Raw genomic sequence first — 15,281 nt, forward strand, 5'->3', positions numbered from 1 at the left:
CCATGCGATGCATTATTAATTTCCACACAAGCAGACACTATAATCATAATATCTTAATAATATGAATATCTAATATCTTCATATAAAAAATAATCTCATCTGATCTCATGACTGACTGACTGACGGGCTGGGTGGTAGCCTTTATCTCTCTCTCCCATCTCCATCCGCAACCCCAACACCTTTCCCTGTCTCTCAGTCCACGCTCCATTAACTGGATAATTGAAGTATTCTTTCAATCTTAATTACATAACAAGTCAGTAGTGATTCAGTCTTGTGAAAAAGAGACAGATGTTGCATTCTTTTTTTTATTTCCTCCATATCGGTCGGAGTTGCCTAACTAATATGCAACAGTTGCTGTTCAAAGTCATCGCAACTGTGATCTGCAACAGATCAGACTATGACTGTATTGTTTTGATACACAATGGGTTCCGTAGACTGCCTGCCTGTCATTTATATAAACCAGTAGTGAAAAGACCCAGAGCTACACAATATAATGAACACAGTTTGTTAACCATAATTGCTGCAACAATGCCCTGCAAATGATTGTTTTGACGACCTAGAAATATGCTACATCTCGAACGAATCCTATCGGCAAATGATTTGCAGAGAAGGGTTTAACCAGCCTTCAGTCTATTATACTCCATTGATTAAAAAAAAAATCGATTCATGTGATACCATAACAACCCACTCCCAGAGTAACAAGCGCAGACACAAAACTAATAGATGTTCACTACAAAGGAGCTGTGAACTACCGCGTACCGTGTCAGGATGTTCGAAAATGAATGGTTTGTATTGGAATTTCAATCTGTATTGACTGAATGACCTCGTTCCTGTGCTGGGAGGGAGGGAAGGCAACAGTCTGGCTTTGTTTGATGAGTATACCCATCATCACCTATCTAGGAACATCCTGGAGGAGGCCTGCGTAATGCGGCTCAGCTCATCTCCATTTTGACAGCTTCCCCTCCAGTCGTAATGACTTTAAGTGATCCGAGCCAATCAAGCGTAGCTCTCTATTTCCTGATCTTTTACAGCTTCCTGGTTGGACGATCGACACAAGGCTTTTTTAGTTCTCTCTCTCTCTCTCTCTCTCTCTCTCTCTCTCTCTCTCTCTCTCTCTCTCTCTCTCTCTCTCTCTCTCCTCTCTCTCTCTCTCTCTCTCTCTCTCTCTCTCTCTCTCTCTCTCTCTCTCTCTCTCTCTCTCTCTCTCTCTCTCTCTCTCTCTCTCTCTCTCTCTCTCTCTCTCTCTCTCTCTCTCTCTCTCTCTCTCTCTCTCGTAAGCATCTCAGCAAATGTAATACGGAAGGATGAAGGTTAAGGGAAATTTATAAAAAAACGAGTCCAAAAAAGTTCCACATTCCACATGTCAGAGTAGAAGGTGAGCCCCGGAGGACCGATATTATGGATTCTTCTGGTCATTGACTCAATGCTGACATTCACACACCAATGCAGGGACTTGAAAGACAGGGAGGGAGAGAGAGAGAGAAACAAGAGAGAGAGAAAAACAGAGAGAGAGAGAGAGAGAGAGAGAGAGAGAGATGGTCCCTGATTCAGAGGGAGAGGACGATCATGTGATGGAGGGATGAGAGACGTAGAGATGGACAGCAGGAGAGAGGGGGTGTCATGGCTGTCTGTGGTGCGTCCCAGGGGTGTGCAGAGGGCTGGGCGGAGGGTAGAGCGGACCTGACAGGCCGGAGCGGAGCCACTGACACACCAGTGAGCCTGGCCGCCGGACACTGAGGGACGCCACGGCTAGAATCTCAAACATGGCTGCCCTGCCAGGACCAGGACAGCGTAGAGCAGCCATGTGTGCTTTCCTGAAACTAGGACTGTTTTACTGAGACTGGGAGTCTGGGAATCTGACAGTGTGTATTAAAATTCAACGCTTATGCAAAGCAGTCCCTTTAAAGCGATCTGTCTCTGTGTAAAGAATTCGCAGCAAAAGTCCCAGCATACAGTATTTTTTCTCATTGTCTAACATTTGTGAGCAGTCTAACACAATGTCCTGACAATTCCCCCAACTAGAGAAAATAAGACAAACACTCTTGGATTTATCTAAGAAAATCACTCCCTCCATTCTCTCTGGGTGATTCACCTTTTTTCTTTTTCTTTTTCTTTATCACAGAGTTTGTTTTAAACTTGCAGGGTGCAAATTGCTCACTCTGGCTCTTGCTCACTTTGCACGCCTGTTCTTCCATCTTGTATCCCCTTGCTTCAATCTCTCAGAACATCTTTCCCGAGATGGCCAACAAAAGGACTCTGAGATTCATTTGGGGCTGGAATTGCACATATCACTGCAATACAGTATCTAACCAAGCCCGACTGCTGAGAAAGGACATTTGGACAGGGTGAAATTGGATATTCTGGGAGTTCTATAAGTTTGAGACTCAGCCTGGAAAGCAGAGAGAGCCATTATTCATGTTCATCAATACAGTTGGACAAAAGTCTGCTTGGTGTAAGTAAAACAATGCATTTATCTTGTATCGTTACGGTGAATGCTTCAGGAGAGGTTGATGGAGGTAGAAATCGGAGTACAGACTCATTTGTAATTCATGGAATGGAATGAGGAATGGTTTCAAACACACCCTCCATTGCCTTGAACACTTGGGCAAATCAGGTTTATTTCTCCGCCCGTACGCCAGGATCAACAGCTGAAGTAGCGTTGAGAAATGGTTTGTTTTGCGGAAAAGGTCAACATTGTTAATTCCACACCTTGAATGGATAACAGGCTATGAGAGATGGACGTGTACATAAAAGACCTCTTAACTGAACGAGCCGGTTCTGATGTGTAATGTGCCATTACCATCCTTTAAGGCACACACTTTGAAACATAACATTTTGAGAAAGATCATCTCTAATTCAGGCCAGGGTACATTTTTGTCTATTAGCCGTAAAATCTTGGACAGCGCCTTTTAAGAATAATGAGAAGGAGTATAATGTGTCATTTTCGCCACATATCACAGTCCCCTTTTCGCCTTTGTTTAAATTGCGTTTGTTCAATCGGCTTGTGAATAATTCAAGCTTTAAAAATCGGCCTCATATCTCTGACAGGCAGGCATATTAAAATTACACACTGCACATATTTTATTATGATTATTAAGATATGATTATTATGATGAAATTCAAGCAAAAAAGAACACATTTTCAAGTATCCAAGTTATTTCTACGAGGCAGAATAACTATTAGCTATTCTCAAAAATCTCCCATTTGAGGCCGTCTTTGCCTTGGCAATCCCTTTGGAATGGGACCATTTAGCTGCTTGACAGAGAGGACGTGTTGAGAGACACATTTCACACCGCTAATGAGGGCCAGGAAACCAGAACATCAGCTAGATCACACAGAGGAGCCGAGCCATTAAGCTCCTTCTGATGTGTGGCTAAAGAAGTCCTGATTGGCATCGTTTAGGAAGATGTGACAGATCCTTCCTTTGAGTGGCAGGCTGGATAACCATCACTTCATGTTATTTCTCATCTTTCTGGGTCGAGATGACAGATGATCTGCAGAAACAATACATCAGGATAAAAAGGGGCGGAGACACTTTCCAAAACGTTGTCTTTTTTTCGGGACAACTTATGTATTACATAATACAGTGTACACTGTGGTTATTTTTTTGTATATGTTTATGGGCATTTCTGCTTTATTGGGATAGAGACAGTAGAGATTGACAGGAATTATAGGTGAGAGAGAGAGAGGAGGATTGACATGCACGATAGTTCGATAGCGGGACCCTGTGATTAAGTGGCCTTATTGAGCTACACCACCCAGACGCCAATGTGTGCACTGATTTTAAAAGTGCACTGAAGTGAAATACAGTATACAGTATACAGCAACTAACAGGAGTGTATTTGAATCAGACCTGAAGAACTACTCTCTGTGCCCTCACAGTAAACACAGTTTGCGCTTAACTTCCAGTATTTACTTAACATACATGGCTGTATTTGATGGATTGGTTGCTAGCGTCCAGAGTGTGTCTGGGATCTCTTGTGTTGGGGGCTAAGCTGATGGAAGCTTCACAGCCGGCCTAGTGACTGGTCCGTCCCTGATCAATAGTGGCTAATTACAACTGACATTGATCCAAGACTCTCAGTAATTTAGAACCAATACACACAGACTCACACACAGACCCAGAGAACCAAGACACACAGACCCAGCGACCCAAGACACACAGACCTACACACAGACCCAGCGACCCAAGACACACAGACCTACACACAGACCCAGCGACCCAAGACACACAGACCCACACACAGACCCAGCCAACCAAGACACACATACCCACACACAGACCCAGCCAACCTAGACAAACCTCAACCATCTCACTCAGCACGAACACCTTCAATTATCTGTAGGGAGACCCTACTTCCTACCTACCTTCCTCCCTCCCTCCCTCCCTTCCTTCCTTCCTTCCTTCCTTCCCTCCTCCTTTCATTCCTCCCATCGTCCCTCCCTTCAGTATCCTCCTTCCTCGTTCCCTCCCTTCCATCCTGATCACCGCGTCATGCTGCTGCCAAAACAAATGTGACACTACCTGGACATAATACTGCATGGCCCAGCCTTCTCTCCCCCTCCCTCCCTTTTCTCAACTTCCTTCTCTATCTATTACTCCTCCCTTTACACCATCCGTCTTTCCTCCCACTCTCTTTCCCCTCGTCCTTCTACCTGTTCTGACACCTCTCCTTACTCAGTGTGACAGACAGAGACCTTTCCGGAGGGATGTCACATATTACAGTTCAAACTCAACTTCTAAGCCCACGCACGTGCCCGCGCGCGCGCACACACACACACACACACACACAGACACACAGACACAGACACAGACACAGGCACAGACACAGACACACACACACACACTGTGAGGTAAATACGGTAGGTGTGAGACGAGTGGGCAGTTGAACAATGAATCACCGCTGAGATGATCACCTCACCCCAGTAAAAGTTAGCGAACAAACAAGTTAGCGGCATCAGGTTTATGAGTCGCGGTGTCCGTTCAGTGCTCCATTTCAGTGCATTGAACTACACTCAACTACACGAGATTGTCTCCCTCTCAAACCATTATAGCTCACCTCTCCTCTTCCATGCGAAACGTTTTCACTCAACCCCACCTCTATCACTTCTTTTGTTCGCTATCTACTCTTTCTCCCCCTCTCTCTCTCCCTCTCTTTCTCCTCAAAATCCAGACTCAGCTACTGTAGCTGAATTAAATCATAGGGTGGGTGAGTGCCTCTATGGTCCACTAATGACACACACAGACACACACACACACACACACACACAAACACACACACACACACACACAGGCACACGCACGCACCCACCCACACACAGGCACACACACACACTGCCATAGGTTTTTTGAGTTTGATTAATGCGGGGTACACACATAAGGATTTTCTGGCCGATTTTGGCCCGATTTTCCCCCTTCCGACCAAAGACAGAAAACGCCCGATTATCAGATGGCTCTTAACATTTTCCTATAACAAAATCCTGTGGTGTGAGGTGTGTTAAGAGTCAATCTCTCCCGACAACCTGCTCGGAAAATGGGCGTGGCCGGCAATCGTAAATGTCAAATGTGTTCAATACTTACGACCAGAAATCCTAGGGTTGCCAGATTTTTGGGTGGAATTAGCGGTTTTAGACTGTGGTTAGGGTGGAAAATGTCATTCCCATCTGGCAACCCTGCTCACGAGTCCAACTATGACTTGGATGGAATATAGCCAATCAAGAAGCGAGCTGACTTCTTCTTTTCGTTATTCGGCACGGTACAGGTCAGTCAGGGTACTACGTTAGATAATAATAATAATAATAACTTTATTTGTATAGCGCTTTTCCTGCAAACGTTGCGGCTCAAAGTGCTTTAATCATTATATAATCTTAATTTAATTATTTTGTCATTTAAAGGCAATATTAAAAGGATGGGTTCACGTGAGATTTCTGGCTTGGGGAACGAGACTCTCTAGAGAGTCTGGAGTATGTCGTAACAAAAATCTTTATGTCTGTGGGGTGCTGAAATGGGAAAATCGGCGCACACCACACACAATACGATCAAGGCTGTTCAATCCAAGATTTTGTATCTTTTTTGATTGATTGAAAACTTTATTAGAAGATTTGCAGAAGTAGGTACATGAAAGTACATATTACATACAAGGTCAACTAACAGGATAAAAACCCAAGAAAGCCACTGGCTTATTTCAATTGGGGTCCTTGATTCTCAATTCATCGTTACATGTAAGACAGACAAAAAAACTAGTACTATCTACTAGATAATACAGACAAATAACTATTACTATCTACAAGATAAACACACATCCATCATGGGAAGAACAATACAACAAAACATAAGGTATGTACAGCGGGTAGGACAGGTGGGGACATACACCACAGGTGGGGGCGGGGGGCAAAACACAAAGTATGTACAGTGGGTAGTTCGGGTCTTTTAATCTGATTTTTGATTTAGAGGGTCCAGTTACGGATTGCAGCCTCCTGTAAATGTTTTTTGAGAGTGGTTTTGAAGGTGGGCAGTGTTTTGCACTCCTTTAAGATTATAGGAAGGGCGTTCCACATTTTTACTGCATAGTTTGCAAACGAGTTTAACCCCTTGTTTGTGGTGCAACGCGGTTGAACGTGGTTCGTGGAGCTTCCTCTGGTGTTGTATGTGTGGACGTTGTTCACTTTTTGGAAGTATGTTGACAGGTACTTGGGTGTCTTTGTGGTGTAGCGTATCTTGAAGACCAGGCCCAGTGCAAGCTGCTGCACTCTGTCAACTACTCGTAGCCAATCAAGGCTCAAAAAATGAGCAGCGGTTAGATGTGTCCTAGGGTTGAGGCCTAGCAGAAGCCTAACCAGTTTATTTTGGGCTGTCTGGAGTCTTGTTTTATGGGCCTTTGTGGTTCTATAGTACCATGATGTTACGGCATAGTCGAAGTGACATTGAATGAGAGCTCCTGATAGGGTCCTCAGTGTGTTTTTACTGACAAGTGAGGATATCCTGTACAAGAATCTAGTTCTATGGTTTACTTTTTTGATTACTTTTGCTGCCATTTTATCTCCGGAAAGATTTGCCTCTAAGATGGAGCCCAGGTATGTAATATCCTCTTTTCTTGTGATATTAATGTTACCCACTTTTATTTTAAAATGTTCAGCCTTTCTGAGTTTAGATGGGGATCCGTATAGGATGGTTTCAGTTTTACCTAGGTGTATTGATAGTTTATTGTCAGCTAGCCAGATGCAGATTCTACTCAGTTCAGTGCTTAGCGCTTTTTCCACCTGCAATATGTCCCTGTCAGAGACCAGCAGAGCCGAGTCATCCGCGAACAGGAACAAATTGCAATCACATGCTGATGACATGTCATTCACATATATTAGGAACAGTAAAGGTCCCAAAATGCTTCCTTGTGGAACGCCGCAGGTCACTGGGAGGGGGGGGGACAGTGTTCCGTTCACACTAACCACCTGTTCCCTCCCCTCTAAGTAGGATTGCATCCAGCTCACCGATGTTCTATCGAACCCAATTGCTTTCAGTTTATCTAACAATATGTGGTGATCTACTGTGTCGAAGGCCTTCTGGAGGTCCAGCATGACCATGCCGCAGTACTTGCCCGAGTCCACCTCATGGTTGATGTGGTCGTTCAAATAGAGAAGGCATGTGTCAGTGGAATGGGATGTTCTGAATCCTGATTGAAATTCATACATCAGCTTTTTTTCGGTAAGGTACCTATCGACCTGTTCATAAACTATTTTTTCCATAAGTTTCGAGATGGAATTAAGAATAGAAACAGGTCGGTAGTTGCCTGGGTCTAATTTGCTTCCTTTTTTATACAGTGGGGTTACCCTTGCTATTTTAAAGTCAAGGGGGACGTGTCTTCATGTGTGGGGTCTGTCTCAGATAAGATTTCGGTTAAGAAATCGGTTTTTCGAAAATCCTTATGTCTGTACCCCGCTTAAGAAAACCTATGAATGAGATATTTTATCTTTACATCATGTGTTATAAAATATGTTTATATGAAATGTTTTGTTTACCTTTTTGATGATGTACTATGTATTATGTATCTCATAGCGATTGGTCACCTACCTGATACTGACCTAATTACTGTGAGTGACTGCACCTGGTAGAAAGCCTGGCAGAAAGGTTAAATATGTGCCTGAAAGGACTGTTTTGTTAGGTTATGGCAGAGAGCTTAGACTATAATTTTCCGACCACACAAGGTAGCGCATAGAATACAATGTATACATCCACAAGGTAAGGGGCAGAAGGTAACTCATACAGCGCACAGATCACATATGACATTGGAACTATATGGGAACTATATTGGAGTTACCTTTATGGATCAAAGACACCAATCTCATTGATTAGGTCGTGTTTTTGCTATTCTTCAATGCAGCGATTGAACTCTCCACTCTCCCTCTCCCCTCTGAAGAGCTGTATGCAGGCTTCAAGGGATGGAACATGGTACTTGTAACTTAACATTAACCCAACCATCCCCATTGTTTGCTTGCTACCCATAACCCTCTTCACAGGATCTCTCAAAGGCCGGATATGAACACAGTGTTGTTATTTTGTTGGATCTTAAAGCCTATTGATTCTGAATGAGGTCCAAATGCACACACAGAGCTCGAGAACCTGTCATCAGCTACATCTATTCCTGGTGCTCTTAAAGCAGTTGTGTGTCACCTCTCTCTCTCTCTCTCTCTCTCCTCTCTCTCTCCCCCATTTCGAGTTTCGACGTCCTCCTCCTCCTCCTCCACGGCCTGCACCTCCTCTGCAGCCACTCTAGCAGCGAGCTAGGACAATGGAGCACATTTCCACATGAAAAGACGAAGAAAAAGGGGGAAGGAGCCGAAGGAGGGATAGAGTGCTGTGCCCTTCCTCTCTCCGTTACCATGGGGATCAACCGCGCGCAGACTCCAGCCGTCTAATTGGCCGGAGAGGACTCCATTTGGCCTCTCTCAGAGTTCCACTCCAGTGTGCTTCCTCTCATCCTACTTCACTGTACTTTTTTTTTTCCACTGAGAGGAAAAACAGAAATCTTACCCAATCGAATAAGAGGCTTTGAGAGGTTTTTAGTTCTGTTCTCTGTCCTGTTCTGTTTGGTAGACAATGTACTAACCTCGACCATAGTTCATACATATCCAAGCCAGTATTCAATGCAAAACTTTTCGCTCCAAGCTTTTTGAAACTCCAGGCATTGTGCTAAGTCAATCCAACCCATTACTTCTGAAAGAAGTCGGCTGGATATAAAGGGCAACGAAGATCAAATGTTGGATGATATTTTGCGTTTCCGCACTTCCTGTTTGACTCACTCACCCTCCCGGCCCAATTCCAAAACCTTTTGCTTTTCAAAGTTGAAGTTATATTCACAAAAGGTTATCTTATCCCAAATCCGCTCGGGTCGCCCTTTCTGTGTTATCAAGATTAACTGCTGATGCAAAAAACACAAATCTGCAAAGTCAGGTTCCACTCCGGTTGACGAACGAGCATCTCTCGAACGGGGTGCTGACAGAGGAGGAGCTATTTTAGAGTTTTCTTGCTGTCTGTCTGCTACCGTTGACGGCAGCCATTTGTAGCGAGTTTAACATGACACAGTGGGTGGAATCCTAACTAAACTTCAGAACTTCACACGTAAGTTGATACCGTCAAGCTAATTATCCTGACGTCCATGGACGATTCACGCAAATGTCAGAGTTATTCGTGTAGATATTGAGTGAGCAGTACCGACCGATGAGCCTACGGGCAATTTTCCTCTCAGAAACCATCTAAGTGTCTATAATGCTGTGAGAAGCGTATGGACTCCCAGAAGAGGTGGGATAACAGGGGAGGCTGGTGGAGACAGAAATCAGAGGACGAGCTCGTTGTAATGTATGGAACGGAATGAGGAACGGTATCAAGGTATGCAAGCGTGTCTTCTGATTTCTTCCTCGACCAGCCTCTACTGGTATAATGACCAGAGCCTCTACTGGTATAATGACCAGAGCCTCTACTGGTATAATGACCAGCCTCTACTGGTATAATGACCAGCCTCTACTGGTATAATGACCAGAGCCTCTACTGGTAAAATGACCAGCCTCTACTGGTATAATGACCAGAGCCTCTACTGGTATAATGACCAGAGCCTCTACTGGTATAATGACCAGCCTCTACTGGTATAATGACCAGCCTCTACTGGTATAATGACCAGAGCCTCTACTGGTATAATGACCAGAGCCTCTTCTGGTATAATGACCAGAACCTCTACTGGTATAATGACCAGAGCCTCTACTGGTATAACGACCAGAGCCTCTACTGGTATAATGACCAGAGCCTCTTCTGGTATAATGAGCAGAGCCTCTACTGGTATAATGACCAGAGCCTCTTCTGGTATAATGACCAGAGCCTCTACTGGTATAATGACCAGAGCCTCTACTGGTATAATGACCAGAGCCTCTACTGGTATAATGACCAGAGCCTCTACTGGTATAATGACCAGAGCCTCTACTGGTATAATGACCAGAGCCTCTACTGGTATAATGACCAGAGCCTCTACTGGTATAATGAACCTCTACTGGTATAATGACCAGCCTCTACTGGTATAATGACCAGAGCCTCTACTGGTATAATGAACCTCTACTGGTATAATGACCAGAGCCTCTACTGGTATAACGACCAGAGCCTCTACTGGTATAATGACCAGAACCTCTACTGGTATAATGACCAGCCTCTACTGGTATAATGACCAGAACCTCTACTGGTATAACGACCAGAGCCTCTACTGGTATAACGACCAGCCTGGTATGATGCTACAGTGATGGACAGCTACGTTCCAGCGCACACCCCCATAGCAACAGTCGCTGAAGTGTTCAGGGATGCAATTTGCACCTGTGTGGCAAAAGCGGAGAGGGACGTGGTAACAGAAGAGTTACCTGAGCTTTCCATCTCACTTTCTCTTTCTTTCTTTCTTCCTCCCTCTCTTTTTTAGTCTCCTGCCCTTCAAGGTAATTATCTTCATCCTCCTCCACGCAATTACACTGCAGCTGGTGTGTGTCCTTTCTCTCCGTATCACACCATGCTCCGCAGCACACACACACGCACGCACGCAGACACACATACACACACGCACGCGCTGCGTGTGTCCCTGTTCTCTGTATCACGTCTGCCCCGTAATGCCAGCGCGGGTGATTTACTGATTATCAACAGAGCTCAACAGCTCTCTTCTCTGTGTGTGCTCTGTCTCTCTCTCCGCCCCACCCACCCACCTCTCTCTCTCTTTCTTTCTTTGTCCTTTCTCTCCTTTCCTTTTCTGCTCTCTGTTGCGCTAACCCTCTCTTCTCACTGCTGTGCTTTTGTTCCTCTCTTTCTCGCTGTTTTACTTTCTCATCTCATCCTCTCTTTTTTCCTGTTCTATCTGCCCTTTCTCTGTCTCTCTCCATATGTATCTGGAGCACATTTCAATGTGTAATGCTGCGAGACAGATCTCCTCAATGAGGGCAGTGATGTTCTCTAATCTTATCTCATCCAATCCCTTTCCTTAACATGCATTTTCTCTCTCTGTCTCAATTATCTATCTCATTCTCGTTTTTGTTATCTCCCCTCTCCTTCCTTCCTTCCCTGCCTTATCCTTAGTTAGGCAATGACACATACCCTTTAGTGTTGAATGTGTGTGTGTGTGTGTGTGTTCTACTGCCTGTGTGTGTGCGTGTGCGCGTGTGCGTGTGCTTGCGCGAGTGTGTGTGTGTGTGTCTGTGTGTGTGCAAGTGCGTGTGCGTGGTTGTGTGTGTGTGCCTGTATGTGTGTGTGTGTGTGTGTGCGGGGCGGCTGTGGCACAGGAGGTAGAGCCGCCGTCTAATGATCGCAAGGTCGGCAGATCGGCGTTTCGAGCCCCGGCTGGCCACATGTCGAAGTGTCCTTGGGCAAGACACTGAACCCTAAATTGCTCCCAGTGAGCGGGCCGGCGCCTCGCATGGCAGCTTGCCGCCATGTGTGTGTGAATGTGTGTGTGAATGGGTGAATGAGAGGCCGTTGTAAAGCGCTTTGGATAAAGACGCTCTATAAGTGCAGTCCATTTACCATGAGCCAGTCCTCAGATTTTCTCCCTCCACCAGCCTCCTCCACCAGGTACAGATCTAAGATCAGCTCACCTTCCCCAGATCCTGAGGTGAACCTGAGGGCGGGGGGGGGGCTCAAATTCAGCTCAAACTGACCTTAGATAAGTGTCGAAGGGAAGACTCCATCTCCTCCTGAGGGGTGATCTGCCAACAGAAACGTCTCTGAATGCCGCAGGCTACAGCCATGTGTTCTGAGGTAGGGAGGTGGGTATTACAGGAGGTAGGTTTTACATGAGGAGCATGTAAAGCTTTGACATTGATCAATGCGGTCACAACCTCACCGGTCACAGCGGGCCGCGTATCAAGAAACTCTGTACGGCCGGTGCATACAGTATACACACACAGACGCTCTCTCACGCACACACACACATGCACACACACACAAGAAACTCTGTACGGCCGGTGCATACAGTATACACACACAAACGCTCTCTCACGCACACACACACACATAAGAAACTCTGTACGGCCAGTGCATACAGTATACACACACAGACGCTCTTTCACGCACACACACACATGCACACACACACACAAGAAACTCTGTACGGCCGGTGCATACAGTATACACACACAGACGCTCTCTCAAGCACACACACACACATGCAGGCACGCACGCAGGCACACACACACGCGCAGAAACACGCACATGCGCGTACACACACACGCACACACACATGCAAACACAAACACGCACATGCACACACACACACGCACACACAGACACGCGCATACACACACGTGTACAAACACGCGCACACACATACACACACGCACACACATGCACACGCACACACACACACACACACTCAGTGGACAGTGGAAGGCATTGGACAATTAAAGCACTGTCGGCCTGTTCTCAGTGGGTTGATCTCTCTGCAGAGACAGATGTGAATTAGCTAGTTTGAATTAGCTAGTTTGAATTAGCTATTGGCCGCTTGTAAATTAGCCTGCTTCCTACACAGAAAAACACTCATCCTGAAGTGATTTTGAAAATGTAAGGACACTGGGTGGTAGAACATATCACATATCTAGGAAAAGTCAAGAAAGGAGGGTCCTGAAATTTGATCGAGTGCAAAGATATACAAATATTGTTTACTCACAGGGGTCAAATTACCCTCATGGCTGTTCTAGTGTTAACACCACTCTGTCAGAAACACTTCAATCTTTGTTTAAGCATTTAATGAATATAAAATGGTAACACAATTAGATCTGACATAATATGTCAAGCTAATTTGGATGCTTTTTTGAGAGCTACCTAAACGATCACAACAAATACTGTATATACATGTATCGACCCCCCCTGCCCCACTTCAACAGACCGCCATATCAGCATGTGACTGTGTCAGGTGCATCAGCTAACAGCTAGCCCAGACAGTGTACTGCCTGTACCCGTTCCATTAACCCTTGTGTGATGTTCACTTTTTGGTCCCTTTGGTACTGTTCGGGTCAAATTGACCCAGGGCATCATTGGTGTTTTAAAAGCACTTGTCCTGACACGGTGCTCCTAGTCCCAAGGGTGACCCGTACAAGGGAGTATACTTAGGGCGCAAGAAAGCCCCAAAATAGCCCATAATATTAAAGGGCGCCTCCTGTGGGCACAAACAAGTACTGTACCCAATAATGCACAATAGGTACTGTGTACACATTCAAAAGTGCATATCTTTTGTTCTGGTGGATCTAGGGGGCAGATTGTTTTTGCCAGTAGCTATGAAACACATCTCTCAAAAATGTCTGCAAATGCTGAATCACAAAACATGAACGGAATGTACACTGTTTTCACTGTCACTGTCGAAATACAGTATTATGTCTGAAAAATCCCAAATAATTCTGAAATAACACTGGCTACAATTGTGTGTGCATGGGTATTCCTGTCTACACAACACATGAAGCACAGAATTTGACAGTACGTGTACCTCAAATGTACTTTTTGCAGTTGCTGCATACGTTCTGTATGGTGCAAGAACATTAAAAAATGTTTACAATGTTGCACTGCAAAGGGTAAAAAGTGTGAGAGCAGACGGCGGGAAAGCCAGAGCAGAGGTGTCTGAGTGAGTGAGTGAGTGAGTGAGTGAGTGAGTGAGTGAGTGAGTGTCAGTGTGAGTGTGTGCATGTTTCTGTGTGTCTCTGTGTATCAGGGTCAAAATTACCCAGACATCTTATGAAGGACATAACTGTGTTGGGGTATTGTAGGATGTGTTCCCTTTTACATGTTTTTCATAGAAAATAAGCCAAGGCCATGGAGTTTCAGATTGATAAAATGTATTCTTGTACCATTTCTCTTTTAGTAAAAATGTTAAACGGGTCCGGTTGCCCTGAACACCACACAAGGGTTAATCGATGGTGTTGAATGTTGACAACCCACTGGTAGAGTTGTAAGGGCCACTGGTAGCAGCTTTAGAGGATCACTTCTGAAAACACAAGTCTCAGTGGAGAGACTGGTGGCCAACAGAGGCTTTCATCACTGCAGAGGCATGTGCTCCTCTATGAATGAAGAGTGGCGTCAAACTGTTCTGTTGAGAGAGACGCTTAGCTGAGCCCAGTTTGTGAGAGTTTTGTTTGTTCAATGTTGACACACACACACACACACACATACACACACACACACACACACACACACACACACACACACACACACTGCTTTTTCACTTGCAGAGTGCATAAACATGTTAACTTGTGTGAGTGTTGTCAAGGAGACAAGATGATGAGAAAAAAAAAATGTTAGTGGGGAAAATGAAAAAGGAAACATTTCTAAAACATATTTCTGAGATTTGACCATGACTAATGTACAGTACCACTGTAACTAGTCATTCATAATCACTCAAGCATTGAACAAACCAAATATCAATACAACAACTAAAAATAGAACATCTGTGAGACTCAGACACGACTGTGCGTTCAATACAGTATGTGCATTATGACTTATGCCAAAGGTCTGCCAATAAGTCTACAGCAATCGCACTTCACAACGATGGAGAGTGGAGACAGATACTCTCAGAGAACATCCTCAGACTACATGCATTATTCACTGTCAGATTAGCTTTGCATTCGTCTGGCAAAAAACATCCTCACTGACTCACTCACAAGCCAAAGGATGTTCCAGACAGTGTACTGAAACTCACTGCCACCGAAATAGGCTGGTTTATTTTCTGTTGCTAAAGAAATGTCACTCGTTTTCTGAGAGACGCCTGACCTGAATACTGTAGCAC

The sequence above is a fragment of the Nansenia antarctica genome (genome assembly GCF_963989245.1).
Source record: "Nansenia antarctica genome assembly, chromosome: 3".
Classification (NCBI taxonomy): Eukaryota; Metazoa; Chordata; class Actinopteri; order Argentiniformes; family Microstomatidae; genus Nansenia; species Nansenia antarctica.